Below are 15,643 nucleotides of genomic sequence, written 5' to 3'. Positions count from 1 at the left end.
TTTATAAATGCTTCGGCTGCCAACTGTGAATTCATGCTACTTAATGCATTTGACTTGAGAAGCTCTGGGCAGACACTGCCCACCCTTAAGGCATTCAGTATCTTTAGCCCTTTGTAGTCACAATGTCTAGAATATAGTAGAACAGGGTCGTCAGGCTCTCAACCTGTGGGTCACAACCCCTTTGGGGGTTGAATGACTCTCTCACAGGGGTCACCTAAGACCGTGGGAACACACATAAATATTTCACAATATATGATTACATGTTGTTTCGTGATTAATCACTATGCTTTAATGATGTTCAATTTGTGGCAATGAAAATACATCCTGCCTTTCAGATATTTACATGATGATTCATAACAGTAGTAAAAGGACAGTTACGAAGTAGCAACGACAATCATTTTGTGGTTGGGGGTCACCACCACATAAGGAACTGTGTGAAAGGGTCGCGGCATGAGGAAGGTGGAGAGCCACTGTAGTAGAGGTTGGTGAGATGCAATCACTTGGGCAGTCTAGAGTGCCACAACCAATTTGGGCCCTGGATTTGAAGGCTTTGAACACAGAACCTCATATCTAACCTGTTCCCCATGACCTCCAGTCAAGTCCACAAGTCATGTAGATGGGAGTTAAATGAGCTTTTCATTCTGTACTTTTGCAATTGACTTTAAAATAAACAAAAACCCGCCAATTGCCGGTGAATCAATTCCTACTCCAAGCGACCCTATAAGACCGGGTAGAACTGCCCTTATGCATTTCCAACGCATAAACTCTTTTTTTCCCCATCATTTTATTGAGGGATTTTATAACTTATCATAATCCATACATACATCAATTGTATAAAGCACATTTGTACATTTGTTAACCTCATCATTCTCAAAACATTTGCTCTCTATGTAAGCGCCTGGCATTAGCTCCTCATTTGTCCCCCTCCCGGCTCCCTCCTCCCTTATGAACCCTTGATAATTTATAAATTATTATTTTGTCATATCTCATACTGTCCGATGTCTCCCTTCACCCACTTTTGTGTTGTCCATCCCCCAGGGAGGGGTTATATGTAGATCCTTATAATCGGTTCCCCCTCTCCACTCCACCCTCCTACTACCCTCCCAGTATCACCACTCTCACCACTGGTCCTGAAGGGATCATCTGTCCTGGATTCCCTGTTTCCAGTTCCTATCTGTACCAGTGTACATCCTCTGGTCTAGCCTGATTTGTAAGGCAGAATTGGGATCATGATAGTGGGGGTCTCATTTTTTTTAACAAGAATAGAACACCTCATCTTTCTTCTATGGAATGACTAGTGGTTTCGAAGTGCTAGCTTGTGGTTGGTAACCCAACGTGTAACTCACTACACCACCAGGCTCCTTGGCTTTAAACCAGGTATATATTTATTTTATGAAAAAGTCAGTAGAATAAATCAAAAGGAGATCACAGGAAAGAGTGAGGCCTTTCTCCGCGAGCTTAGAAACAAGACAAACATGAATCAAGTCATCCAGAACTACAGGTGGTCAGCAAGTGTGTCTTGTACATTAGCCGAACAGTTTAAGTAAGTCCAAGAAGGCCAGTCTGGAATGTGTGACTGTAATTAAGAGGCTTAAGACTAAGTAACTGTTCAGAATAAAGAGAGGATGTGGGAGAGAGAACATGACGCTTAGAGTGAGAAACTCAGCGAGCAGGAGTTTGAGTTTTAGCACTCAGGCCTCGTGGACACACATTTTAAAAAGTAGAGGTTGTACTCTCATTTTTATATTTGCTTGTTTTTTCTCCCCAGGGCCTGAAACAAATACCTGACATCTAGCGACCTCCGTTTGTTCTTCGTCAAGGTTCTTTGTTCAGTCTGCTGCCTTTGGTTTGGTTTCTGAATAAGAGCAGCTTTTCCTGTAGCAGAGACTGCCCTTCACCTGTGCTCGTAACTATTCTCGTTGTACTGGTTTGTGCATCTACCTCTTGTGTGCTTGCGTCTTTTAAATCAAAACAGTCCACCTTGAGCAGGGTAATACTCAGTTTCTGAATTTACAAACCTAAGCCATCGCCCTTAGACTTCTTACCCTCTGCTCTTTTTTCTTAACTACAACGGGAAACCAGGACATTTTTCATCTGGGCAGGACTTCATATGTAGCCTTTGTTGGCTGGAGGTAGAAGTTGTCACCTCTCAGTCACAAATAGCCATTTGCATTTGGGTCCAGGTGCTGAGTGAAGAAATCTGGAGGAAAAGTATTGACCTTCCCCTAAGATAGTTAGTTACCATAGAGTTTATTCCAACTCACGGGTGGCCCCCAGTGTGTTGAGTAGAACTGTGCTTCTTAGCGTTTTCCGTGGCTGGTATTTCAGATGTAGGTCACCAGGTTGGACTCAGACCTCAGAGTTTTCAGTTCGCAGCAGAACCGACCTGTGACCTGGGATGCATTTGCCTCTCCAATCACAAGCCTTACCTACGAACCTTGGATGCGTTCAGCCTCCAGCTTGTCTACCTGCCGCTCTTGGGCTGCAGCCTCTGCAGCTGCAGGAGGATATCTAGTCTCCTCCTGCAGCCTACGTATTGCCTCTTGCGGAGGTGAAGTTTGGATAATAGAAAAAGAAGGCAGGAAATACCTCAGGACATGGATGGACCTGGAAACCGTCAATCACAAAAGGTCAAATCTTGTATGAGTCCACTACTATAAGGGTAGACACCAAGAAGAAGGCAGACTTCTGCTCGCAGGTCATGTCATCTTGAGGGGAGGCGAGCAGGTATGACTTGAAGAAGGTGATTACATTTCTGTGGGTGAGTAAACCTAGAGCAGCAACCTCCCATTGGGAAAAATGCTTGTGCTATAGACCCTAAAGGGAGAATATGCCCAGGGCTGCGTGGCTGAGACCATGGACTCAGCAGAGGGACAATGTGAAGGTCGTGAGGACCGGGCAGTGCCTTGTTCTGTTGTGCAGAGGGTCACTGAACTGACACCAGGGCCCCTAACAACAACAACACATGTCCCCCCTTGGACACTTCTGACCTGGTTTCTAGCCAGCCCTTGGTGACTCAGGCTGTATGCTGTAGACTACTGGGACTTTAGACTCTGTCCTCTGAAGGCACACAACAGCCTTCAGAAGCCACACCAGAAGGACCCAATGTGGAAACCCCACTAAGTGAACTGGGCTTACCTCAAAGTCACCTGTAGCAGATTTACGGAACTGACTGACCCCCTTGGACTTGAGCCTGGAACACCGTAGTGTGAGAAGAAGCCGATGCCTGCTGTCCTGAGGGGATGGAATTGGCCGTCGTTGGACTTTGGTTGGGATCTTGAATCTGAATGGTGGCCTAGGACTACCATCTAGTTACTATTTTAATGCCCGCTGTGCTTTCTCAAGACATGGATTAACCTTGTAGGCATGACCCTGCCTTTGTGAATGAGTGTTATTGAAAGTGTGCCCTATCACCAATCCCCATTGTTTGTGTCAATAGTGTCTGGTCACTTAACCCGTATAAGGAAACAATTCCTGCATTACAACCTGAGATGGCCCTATATTTGTATAATTTCCTTTTCTCAACAGCGTTTTAAATTCTGTACCATTGGTTAAATTAATGACACTATCAATATGCCCAGGGGTGTGATTTATAATGTTCTCTATTATAAAATGATAATGATAGCTATAAAGTAAAACAGAAACACAAAATCCATAGATATATGAATAGATTTGGGTCTTGCACGTGGTTCTAGCCCAAACCAAGAACAGTTAGTTCTTATGACATGGCCCTGCTCGATGCTCGCCCCCATGAAGAGAGCACGGCAGGCTTGGAGGCTACAGCATAGTGTGGTGAAGAAACCAGATGGTACCCGGCTAGCAGGAGAGTAGCTTTTAATAAACTTGTCTTTAAACAAGCCGCCATCTAAGTGAGGTATCAACTAAGTTGTCATGAAAGAAGCACACCAGCCTGTGTGATCTAGGATTGTAAGCAATAAGCCCTAAATCCAAAGGAGGGAACAGTGTCAGCTTAACTTGTGAACACCTGGCTTGCAGGGGCTATGGGTGACAGTGGAAGCCCAAAATCCGTTTGCAGAGTCCCCACATGGATCGCGTCCCTGGTGAATCTCCTCAGACCGTGGTCCAGGGCTGTGAATAGCATTGCTCTCACACAGAGAGCATGTAAAGTCAATCATGGCAGATGGGTTAAGTTAACATGTCACAGCATCAGCGGATCTCCCTTTTGACCCATTTTAAAGTTGTTTTTGTTTTTAATATTTTCTGCTTTCTCTTTAATTGTTTTTTTTCTTGTTGTATGTGTCATTGTTTTTTTTGGAGGGTGTTTGTATGATTATGTTTTGTATGATTTTCTGTATATGAAATCCAGAATAGGTAGCTCTATAGAGACAGGAACTCAATAGGGCATGGCAGGGGAGGCTGGGGGGAAATGGGGAGCTAATAACAACAATGAGCATGAGAAGAAAATGTTCTGAAATTGACTGTGGTGATGATTGCACAAATCTTAATATAAGTGAATGATTAAATTGTATGATATGTGAAGTAGATGCCAGTAAAACCTTTTAAAAGGAAGATAGAAAAGAATTACTGCATTTGAGTTGAGTTGTTAGTGAAAAATATTGAAGGACCAACAAATCAGTCTTAGAAGAAGTACAGCCAGAATATTTCTTACAAGCATGGATGGTGAGACCCTGACGGGCTTACTTTGTGTAGCTTTCAAAAAAGGCCAATGGCTGGAAAATGATAATACATCTGACAAAATAGAGGGTCAATGGAAATTAAGGAAAGTATGAGAGTTAGGTTTTGTGTCAACTTGGCTGGACCAGGATTCTCCATAGTTTGTCACTTAAGACCTAGTAATCCCCCATGAGATAGTCAAACACAATGGGATTTGCTGGGAACAGCCAATCACTTGTAAGAAGATTAGGATGGGGTACAGTGCCCTCACTCAGGTCACAGCTCTGATGCTAGTGAAAGGAAGTTCCTCAAGCATGTTGTCCGCTTCTACTAGAAGCAGACGATGTTTGAAAGCTTGCCTACTTTTAGGCTGGGTCTAAATCTTGCATCTGGCACATAGACCTTCAGGTCTTTGGGCTTGAGCTAATCGCCTATCATATTTCCCGCCAATTCTGAGCTGTCAGCTACCTGTCATCTGACTTGTCGACCTTGGATCCATCTGCCTCTCCCGTCACAAGCCTAACCTGGTGGCCTTGTATTCATTTGCCTCTGCAGCCACCAACTTGTCATCTTCCTGCAGGTTGTAAGCTCAACAGCTACTATAACTACATGGGTCCAGTTTAGCATCTGACCCACAAACTTGGAACCTGCCTGGATTAGACTTTCATGCTTCTGTGACTGTGAGACTGTGTGTGTGTGTGTGTGTGTGTGTATCTATATATATATATATCTCCCCACTGCTTTGCTTCCCTAGTGAATCCAGCCCACAACAGAAATTTGTATTGAGATGGATTGGCACAAAAGCTGAAACAATGGATTCAAACATGGAAACACTTATGAAGATGGTACAGAACTGCACGATGTTTTATCCTGTTATCCTAAGGTTACCGTGAGTTGGTGTCAACTCCATAACAATCAACAACAGTGACACACAACTAAGCCAAGAAAGTAACTAGGGGGAAAAGAACACAAACAAATCCATCATAAAACCTCGATTGTCCACTCACAACTGTCCTTAGTTTTAGGGTTGGAGTCAGGGCGTGCAAAAAAGATCGGCATGACTCTGCTCCTACCCTCCAGATCCTCAGGGGACTTGAGAAGAGAGAATGCATTTCTGGAAAGACTCGATGGGTCTCAGCAACCAGCGCATGGAGGCAGAGAGGATCGGACGGATGTTGGCTGGGAGATGGAGGCTGGCTGTCTCAAGTATTAAAATTCTGAGCTCGGGAAATGGAAGTGGGGAATGAAAAAGGAAAGTGGAAGAAGGGGCGTGTTGGGAACCAATTCTCCATGGCTCTTTCCCATTCCTCCACAGCTAAGTTCTGAAGGTCACCGACTGGAGAGCAGACACACATCCACTTGGGTGAAGGGAAAACAATCTACACAATGGGGGTCGGCACAAGAAATCCATGCAAAGGAGGGCACTGGAGGAGCACGCAAGTGAAGGACAACCAAAGCCAATACTATGTCACACGATCCTGCCATGTTTTTTTTTTCCTGCATTGATTTTTTTTTAAGGTCCTGTCCTTCCGACTTATTTTTTCCTAACTTCTTCTTGCGACTTGGGTGAAGGCTGACAGAGAGATCAGTTTTCCATTCGACAGTGACGCGCATCTCATTTCATGTCATGGCCGGCAAACTCCACATCGTGCCATCACTTCGCAGAGTTTCCTGTTCCCATCCCTCCTCTCTTGACCTTCGAGCTATTTCCATGAAAGGATAAAGACGAGGTCAACATTCCATGAAGGGGATTTGTGTACAGTCCAGAGTTATAAAGATAATGTCTCTCTGGAGAAGGGAGCATGGGTGGGTTTCCCAGAAGCCCCAGGTAAATCGCAGGGTTTACCTGGTCTTGGTCTTCTTGTCCTTGGGAATTGAGGATCGGAAAGCTCGTGCAAATAGGCCCTTCTTGCTGTAAGTAATGAGCGTTCTGTATCATCTGGACTCGTTCCTGGACCGGCTGAAATAATGGACGTGTGGCAAACCAAACTAGCCTCAGCCACCACACTGCTGCTTAGAAGCTGCTCGACCATCGTGTACTTTGTCGGCCAGGTGGATGGGAGAGAAAATGGAGTAGAGCAAGAAACGGAGGAACATTGCAAGATATTGCATTCTGAGGGACATCCTTAGTTACCTTGAGTATTAGGCAGAGTTCTCTAAAGAAGCAAAACCAGGACACTTATGAATATGTGTGTGTGTATCACAAAGGAATATAATAGCTAATTAGTCCAGAGAGCTCAGTGGAATAGTTAATAGATTGGAAGTCCTTCAACTCATGAGGGCTGCTGGGTCCAAAGTCAAGGAAGCAGACAGCTGAGTCTTCCCTCAGGCAACGCAGGCAGTCCGCCCACAGGCAGCAAACAGCACGACAGGTCACCAACATTCAGCAGCTCAAGAGCTTAGCAAAGCAGGCCCAGATGGGATGTTGAGCTCAAGCAATGCAAGATAACAGGATCCACCAGCCTCAAGCTCAAGCAATGTACACACCAGCAGTGTGGCGAAGCAGGTCTTAAAGGAACCTCAAGCTCTAGTGACACGATCCGTGGGTTGGGTGTCCCACAGGTAGTGTAGCTCACAAGTTGAGGCAGAGACCAGCTGCACACTGGTCCAATCACCAGAGAGCAAGAGAGAGGGGGGAGGGCCTTGCCGAGCCATTTATCTCTTTGCCCTTCAATTAAACTGTGACCTTATTAATCCCACATGTTCCTATTGGCCAGGTTGACACAATAACCTATCACACCTTGCAAGACCAAGGAGCACATACTCGCGCACCAGCAGCTGCCCCACTCTCCAGGAAGTAGGTAGTAAGAACTCCGTTGCAATCAGGCTAGCAAATTGACTAGTATGAAGGCCTCACCTACTTGGATCGATCAAAACAAAAGATCAGGACCTAGCAAACATACAATAAATAGCCATCAGAACACCTTACAGAGGGAACAGACACCAGCAAATCACATAAAGAAAGAAGATTGGTGGGATGGTGTCAGCAAGTGACCAAAATAAAGAACTAACACATCTTCTGGAGGAAGAAATGATAGTAGGACCACCCGATAAGAAGCAGATCCAAAAATGAAAAACCAAGTGGGATTCATTTCGGGTATGCAGGGACAGCTCAACATTAGAGAATCAATCCATGCAATCCATCACACAAGTGAAAGGGGGAAAACATGCGCACATCTCAATCGATACAGAGAAGCATTTGATGAAATGCAACACTCATTCCTGATTTTTAAAAATCGCAGCGAGACAGAAATAGAAGGGAATTCCTCAACAGAATCAAGGGCACTTAGACAAAGCCATGGCCCAACATCATTCTCGTGGGAGAGAGCCTAAAATCATTCCCCTGGCTGCTGAGGGCCAGACAAGGATGCCCTTTAGCATCACACTTCCGCAGCCTCAGACTGGACGTCCTGGCTGGAGTGATAAGGCACGAAAAAGAAATAGAGGTCATGCTGATTGGCAAGGGAGAAGGAAAGCTAACCCTATTTACACATGATATGCCCCTCTACATGGGAAATCCCAAAGGTTCCGGCAGAAGACAACAGAAACTAATAGAAGGATTGAGCAAAGTAGCAGTGTAGAAGATCATCCCACAAGAATCAGGTAGATTGCTTGATAGCAACAAAGAGAACTTTGAAAAGGAAAGCAAGAGAACCATAGCATTTACAATCACCCACTCCACCCACCAAAGAAAAAATATTTTAAAATAAGTCTAACAAGGGCGTAAAAAAGACCTATATGAAGAAAGCTACAAAACACTACAGCAAGAAACCCCCAAAGACCTACGTAAATGGGAAAACCTCCCGTGGAGACGGATAGGAAGACTGCTGTGGCAATACCACCCACAGGGTCATATAGCTAGAATGCAATCCTGAGCCAGACTCCAGCGGCACGCTGTAATGAGCTGAAGACACAACCAGCCACTTTACATGGAAAGGAAGCAAAGCATTGCTGAAGAAAAGGGACAGAGGAGGAGGTTTCCCACTACCCCATCTCGCAACCTCCGATACCGCCACCGCGGTAGTGAGGACAGCGTGAGAATCCCCACATCGCTGATCTTCAACAAAGGACCAAAGTCCCCTAAGAGTAGGGATGAGGCAGCTCTACAACAAATGGTGCTAGCAAAAGTGGATGTCTGACTGTAGAACATGAAACAGGACCCACAGCTGACACCCCACACAAAACTAACCCAACATGGATCAAAGTTCTCAGCAGACAACCAAAACCCATAAAGATTATGGGAGAAAATGTAGGGATGATTCTCAGGGACCTACTCTATGGTATAAATGGAATACCAAGCAAAACTGAAAATGCACAGAGAGCAGGAGATGACGCAGATCAGTGAGAAGTCCTAAAAATACTTCAGCTCACCCAAAGGCCTTTCCGAGAGGGTCAAAAAGAGAACCGACCGGCTGGAGAAGGTGCTTGGCTGTGACGTATGCAGCAAGGGTCTGCCCTCTAACATTTGTACCAAGTCCAAGAGCTCAACACCAAAAGACAACAATTCGATCATAAAATGAACAAAGGCCATTAACAGACACGGCACTAAAGAAAACACTGAGGCTGCTAACACCCACGTGAAGAAAAGCTCCTGTTAGTCACCAGAGATGTGCAGATCAAAATGACAGCGAGATACCATCTCACCGCTGCAAAAATGGCAGTGGTCCCCAAAAGGCAAATGACAAAGGCTAGTGTGGTGAGACAGAGCTTAAGTCTTCCTCGCTCGCACTGCTGGTGGAGTTGTAAAATGGTACCATGACTGTGGAAAACTGTATGGCACTTCCTTAAAAAGCTAGAAATAAAAATGCGGTATGACCCTGCTATCCCACCCTGGGCATGTGCCCCCAAAGAAATAAGGGCCGTAGCCATTTTCAGAACCCTGTTCATTGCAGTATGAGTGACAGCAGCGAAAAGATGGAAACAAGGCAAGGGCCCACTGACAGACGAACGGCTAAACCAACCGGCACATGCACAAACTATCGCTACGCAATAGTAAAGACGAACAGGGACCTCCCGAAATGCCTCACAATGCAGATGAGGCTGGAGGACATGATACTGCGTGGAGGGAGCCAGGGTTGCACTGTGGGTGAAGTGGTTGGTTGCAAACCAAAAGGTTGGCAGTTCAAACGCTGCTCTGTGGGGAAAGAGAAGGCCGCTTGCTTTTGCAAAGACTGACAGTCTCAGGAACCCCACAGAGCAGTTTTACTTTGGCTAATAGAGCATGAGAAAGAATCAACTCCGTGGCCGTGGGTGTATGCTGAGTGAAATAAATCAATCACAAAAGGACTAATATTGTTTGAGACTACTATTATTTTAAAAGCAAGAAAAGGTTTATACACAGAAAAAAAATGTTTGATGGTTACTGGAGAGGGGTTGCAATTACTAACTAGATAGCAGACAGATGTCCATGATAGTGGAGGAAAAAGCCCCGCACAATATCGAGGTGGTCAGCATGGTGTGGCCAGGACAAAGGAAGACGGTAGGAGGAACACAAGAAGAGTGGGCAACTATGGTAATTACTAAGGCCAAAAGGTGGCTCTTCAGCTGCACCCAGGGAGGAAGCTGAGGCTGTCTGTTCCCATACAGGGTCACTATGAGTTGGAACGGATTCAATGGCATGGCTTTGGGTTTGGGCTTGGGTGTGGTAATTACTACAATAGACAATCCTGCAATAATGTACGAACAAACAGTCATTTGTAGATGGATACAGAGGGAGATGTGTCTGCTAAATAGGTGTGGGAGGGTGGAAGAGAGCAGACCCACCAGCAGACATCGGCAAGACATAGCTATATCTACATGCATAATTGTAGGTGCTGCACGCATATTAATATAGATCAGAGAGCACATGTGGGCACCATCGTGGAACTTCTTAGACGGAACCACACACCTAGTGGGATGAAGTTCCTAGGCTCTGAGGCAAAGGACGGTAGCCTCAGGGGATGTCTGCATCAATTGGCACAACATAGTTCACAGAGGCAATGCCCCATAGCCAACTTTGGTGTGTGGCATCTGGGGATCTTAGAAGCTTCAAGCAGAACCATCCTGTCTGGAGAGTAAAGAAAACACAAGACTTAAGGGAGCAATTAGTTCAAAGGACTAGCGAACCACACAAATCCCCACCTCCATGACCCGGAGATCAGAAGAACTAGATGGGACCAGGCTGCCAGTACTGAGTCTCAGACAGGGTAGGAGAAAAGTATAGGGGGGAAATCAAATCCATTAAAAAGACCAAACTTACTGGTCTGCCAGAGACTGGAGGAACATTGTTCTGCCTCTCAAGTTCTTCTTGGGACACCACCTGTCAGTCAAACAAGCTCTAAAAGTTCACTGCCATCAACTGGACAGTTGACTCATAGTGACTCTACAGGACAGGGTAGAATTGCCCCTGTGGGTTCCCAAGACTGTCACTCATTACTGGAGTAGAAAACCTCGTCTTTCTCCCTTGGAGGAGTTTGTAGATTCAAGCTGCTGACTTGGCGATTAGCGAAAACACTCTAGAGGAAATTGCTCCTTAGATCAATCAATTATTATGAAATTTTGGAAGGTCAATATTTGCCCCAAAGCAAAAAGGAAGAACATTTGGGCAAAAGGAAGCAGGAACCCAGGGCTGAAATGGGAGAGCGCCAACCCATCATGGAGAATGCAGTCAGAGCCGCGGAACCTTGATGTCCAGACCACCAGGTGGAAAATGAACTTGCTCTGCAAACTCTATCTGAAACATAACTGAAAATGCTAAAGAAACGAAAAGGAAATTCAGAAGGTTAAAAAAGCAATAAAGGACATTCAGAAAAGGGTGGGGGGGGTGAGAGATCATAAAAGTCCAGAATGGGTTTTCCAAATAGGAAACAACAGGCATGCCTGTTGGTTGAGGAGACAACCCAATGGAATAGACGAGGTAAATGAGAGTGGAAAGGTCAAAGGTCAGATGCCCAGCAAACAGGACAGGGTGGGATAGAAAATACAAGTAACAGAGACTTGCGGAGCACGGAGGATTCCTCTTCCTCCAGGACTAGTTGAGCAAGAGGTTAGGAAGTTTGTAGGTTTTCAAGTGCTCCCTCAACGCAAGAACACTTAAGTTCTAATAACCTGGCATTCTGTGATGCTCATCTTTCCAACAGGATCGCTGAAGACAAAGTGGGTGCACAAGCAAGTGTGGGGAAGAAAGCTGATGGTGCCTGGCTATTAAAAGATACAGCATCTGGGGCCTTAAAGGCTTGAAATTAAACAAGCAGCCATCTAGCAGGGAAGAAACAGCCCACACGGAAGAAGCACACCTGCCTGTGTGATCACGAGGTGTTGACGGGAGCAGGTATTAGGCATCAGAAGACCCAAAACATCATTTTGATGCAAACAAAGGTGGTTGGAATGGAGACCCAAAGCCCATCTCTACATAATTGGACATCCCCTCACAGTAGGGTCACAAGGAAGGGGCGAGTCTGCCAGGTAGCAGTATAGCACCTATGAAACACACAATATTCCTCTAGCTCTTTAATGCTCCCCACCCCACCCCCCACTATCATGACCCCAGTTCTATCTCACAAATCCAGCTAGACCAGAACATGTGCACTGGTACAGTTAAGAGCTCTTGACACACAGAATCCAGGACAGACAAACCCCTCAGGAACAGTAATGGGAGTAGCGATACCACGAGGGTGGGGGGAAGGTGGCGGGGAAAGAGGAACTGATCACAAGGATCCACAGAACCTCCACCACCACCACTCCCCAAGGGGGTGAACAACAGAAATGTGGGTGAAGGGAGACAGCAGACAGTGTAGGATATGAAAATAATAATGATTTATAATTTGTCAAAGGTGATGAGGGAGGGAGGGGAAAAGAGGAGCTGATACCTAGGCCTTAAGTAAAAGAAGATGTTTTGAAAATGATGATGGCAACATATGTACGTATGTGCTTGATACAATTGATACATGGATTGTTATAAGAGCTGTGAGAGCCACCAATCTATAAAGTCTTCTTCAGACTCACAAAACACATGATTTATATATATATATATTTATATTTATATAAAGTTTGTAGGTTTACTAAAGCAGCCAAAGGACTTCCTGTGGGGAGACTGCAGTCTAGTGGTCAGTGAGGTCATGGGGTGATGAGCAGGTATGAGCTCGCCTGCCTCTGCGGGGAATGGGTGAGAGAATAAGCCACAAATGAGTTGGCAGGCATGGGGTCTGGGGAGAGCAACCAGAATCCCTCTTTTGAGTATACATTTTCAGACTCTGTCCTCTCCTGACCACTCAGAACTGGCCACCTTGGGAGTTGGGTAGGTTGGGCTCCACTGAGCAGTTTACTCAGCTCCATTAGCCAGGATGTCAGATGGCCAGGCGTTTGGCTCCAGCCCCGGCAGGCCCACCCGGCTGATTGGTGGGGAGTCACCGAGAGAATCCACCAGCAGCTGATAGCTCTTGGCCTTGGACTTCCAGTCTGTGCCTGGGACCTATTTGCTGGGCAGAATCGAGGTGTGTCTTCAGCCTCTTTTCTGCTTCCTTTGCTCTCCCAGCGTGCTCCCTGAGCCGGAGCTGCTCACTGGCTCATCTCAGAAGGTCAGGCTATTTACCTGCTCCCAGAGGCAAAGTCCGCCACTCCAGGGAAACTTCCAGCACTCCCCAAAAGAAGAGAACTCTCTGTCTGGTGGCTCCACACACCATGGCCCCTACCTGACTGTGTTGGTCTGGGTGGACTAGAGAAACAAATTCATAGAGACACTCATATGTGTAGAAGGAAGAACTTTATATAAAGAGTAATTGTACATTAAGGAAACATCCCAGTCCAGTCCAAATTAAGTCCATCATTTTGATATTATCCCATATGTCTGATACCAATTTATAAAGTCTTCTTCAGACTCACAGAACACGTGCAATGACACTGAATGCAGGAAGATCACAGGCCAGTGGGTGCAACTTGTGGATCCAGTGGCGGTATAAGCATCTCGGTGTTGGCAGGGGTCTCCATGTGGCTTCTTCAGCTCAGGGCACTAGCATAGTTCCATGTATCTTGTCAGCTGCAGTGTCTCCCAGGTAACTGAGCCTAGAGAGAGTGTCTCCTGCCTCCAAGGAGGAATACAAGGAGTCCCCAGAATTCTCAGAAGAAGGCCATGCCCACATAGAGGCCTCATTGGCTATGACCTGATTGACAGGCTAGACTCCACTCTTTCACTCTTAATCCCCAAATTGACAATTATATAACTACCATGCTGACCCACTCTGTATCAGAACCTCTATTGATCTTTAAATCTCTACTTATTTATAGTAATAATAATAGCAGCCATCACCATTTCTTTAGAATGTGCCTGGTGTTCTGTTAAGGCACACATGATCTTCCTAAATATATTTAAGAACTCCATAGCCTTGTGAGGTAAGTATCTTCTCTTCCTTTCGGTAGAGACTTTCAATATCCTCATTGTTTATTTCCTAAGGCATAGAGAGGTTCAGTCACCTCCGCAAGGTCACACATCTCAGATTTGAGCCTCTGTCACCTGATGCTTGAATGTGTGCTCTTATCTGCTGTGTTATCGGTCCAGCTGAGAGCCACTGTGAGCATTAGTGAAATTGGTTGTGCTTCCCTCCTCTCCCTGCCTCCCACCTCGTCTGTTTTGCGTGACGCTGGAGGGCCTCTGAGACGCCCAGATCTGTGAGCGTTACAGGGAGGCCTGTAGCTCACACTGAGTCACTTCGGAAGACTGGGCTGTTGGAATTGTGAGATGGGAAGCCGCGAAGGCACAGGGCGGCTGCAGGGTGTGTGGGCAGACAGCTTTGGTGAGGAGGCTGTGAGTGTGGGAGCTGTGGGGTTTGTGTGTATTCTTAGAACCGAGTGGACGGGACCCAGAATTGAAGGCTGCGGAAGCTAGCGGGGGCCTGGGCTGACTGGCTGTGGGTGGGGCTGAAGCTGGTGGTCTACTTCAGGTTCTCCTGCCTCTTCAAGAGAGAGTGAACATTGCTGGCAAAAATCCTGACCAGGGAGAGTCCTCAGAGGCTGGGAAGAGAGCTGTTTTCTGCAGCCTGGAGGACCAGAGCCAGAGATCACAGAGATTAAAGATTGCTTGGCTCACGCAGACGGGAGAAGTGGGGGCAGTGGGGAGTGAGATGGGGAGGCCATGAGAAGGTGTAGGGAGAGGGGGCAGGCATACTTCCCCCCCCACCAAGGGCACTCCAAACAAGAGTTGTCACTGAGTCCATTCCAGCCCCTATTCCAACGCACAGCTGCGCATGTGCATCCGGGCAGAAGTGCCCTCGTTCGGCTTCTCCAGGGCTGATTCTTCTGAAGGCGGTCACCTGGCCTTCCTTTCAAGGCACCTCAAACCTTCGGGCGAGCAGGCAGTGCCCTCCAGGGATTCCTCCCAAAGGTGCGTGTCTGAGCCAGAGTCTCTTCCTGGCCAGTTCAGATTCCATCTTCTACCCTCCAGGACGCCTGTCCTGACTGCTCCCTGCACAGCGAGTGGACTGTCCTGTGTGGGGGCAGTCATTGTGGGGGCCGCTCTTCCTTGCCTCACTTTGCATCCTAGTTTAAACAGTTTTATCTCACTCAACTTTACATGCCAAACAGAAGGGCCACGCTGTCATCTGTGGCAGTTACATAATCGACTGTCAACTTAAGAAAGGGGGAGGAGTCTAGTCTGTCAATCAGGTCGCAGCCTGATGACCTCACTTGGAGACTCCACAGACACACTCTCCTGTGAGGTGTTCCTGCTGACAAGCCACATGAAGCTACACTGATGGAGCCAGAGCCCTGGAGCTGGAGGAGCCACGTGGAGACCCATGCCACTGCCGAGATGCATCCACCGCCACTGGATCCACAAGACTTCTCACCCACTGGCCTGTGATCTTCCTGCATTTGGCATCATTGCATGTGTTAACCTGAGTCTGAAGAGGAATTTATGGATTAGTATCAGAGATATGGGCTAATATCAGACTTATGGACTTGATCTAGACTGGGCTGGGATGTTTTCTCAATATATAATTATTCTTTGATATGACGTTCTCTATTACACACATATGAG

The sequence above is a fragment of the Echinops telfairi genome, unplaced genomic scaffold, assembly GCF_000313985.2.
Source record: "Echinops telfairi isolate 266 unplaced genomic scaffold, ASM31398v2 ScPeMD7_7424;HRSCAF=8462, whole genome shotgun sequence".
Classification (NCBI taxonomy): domain Eukaryota; kingdom Metazoa; phylum Chordata; class Mammalia; order Afrosoricida; family Tenrecidae; genus Echinops; species Echinops telfairi.
This window is presented reverse-complemented; position numbering follows the sequence as displayed.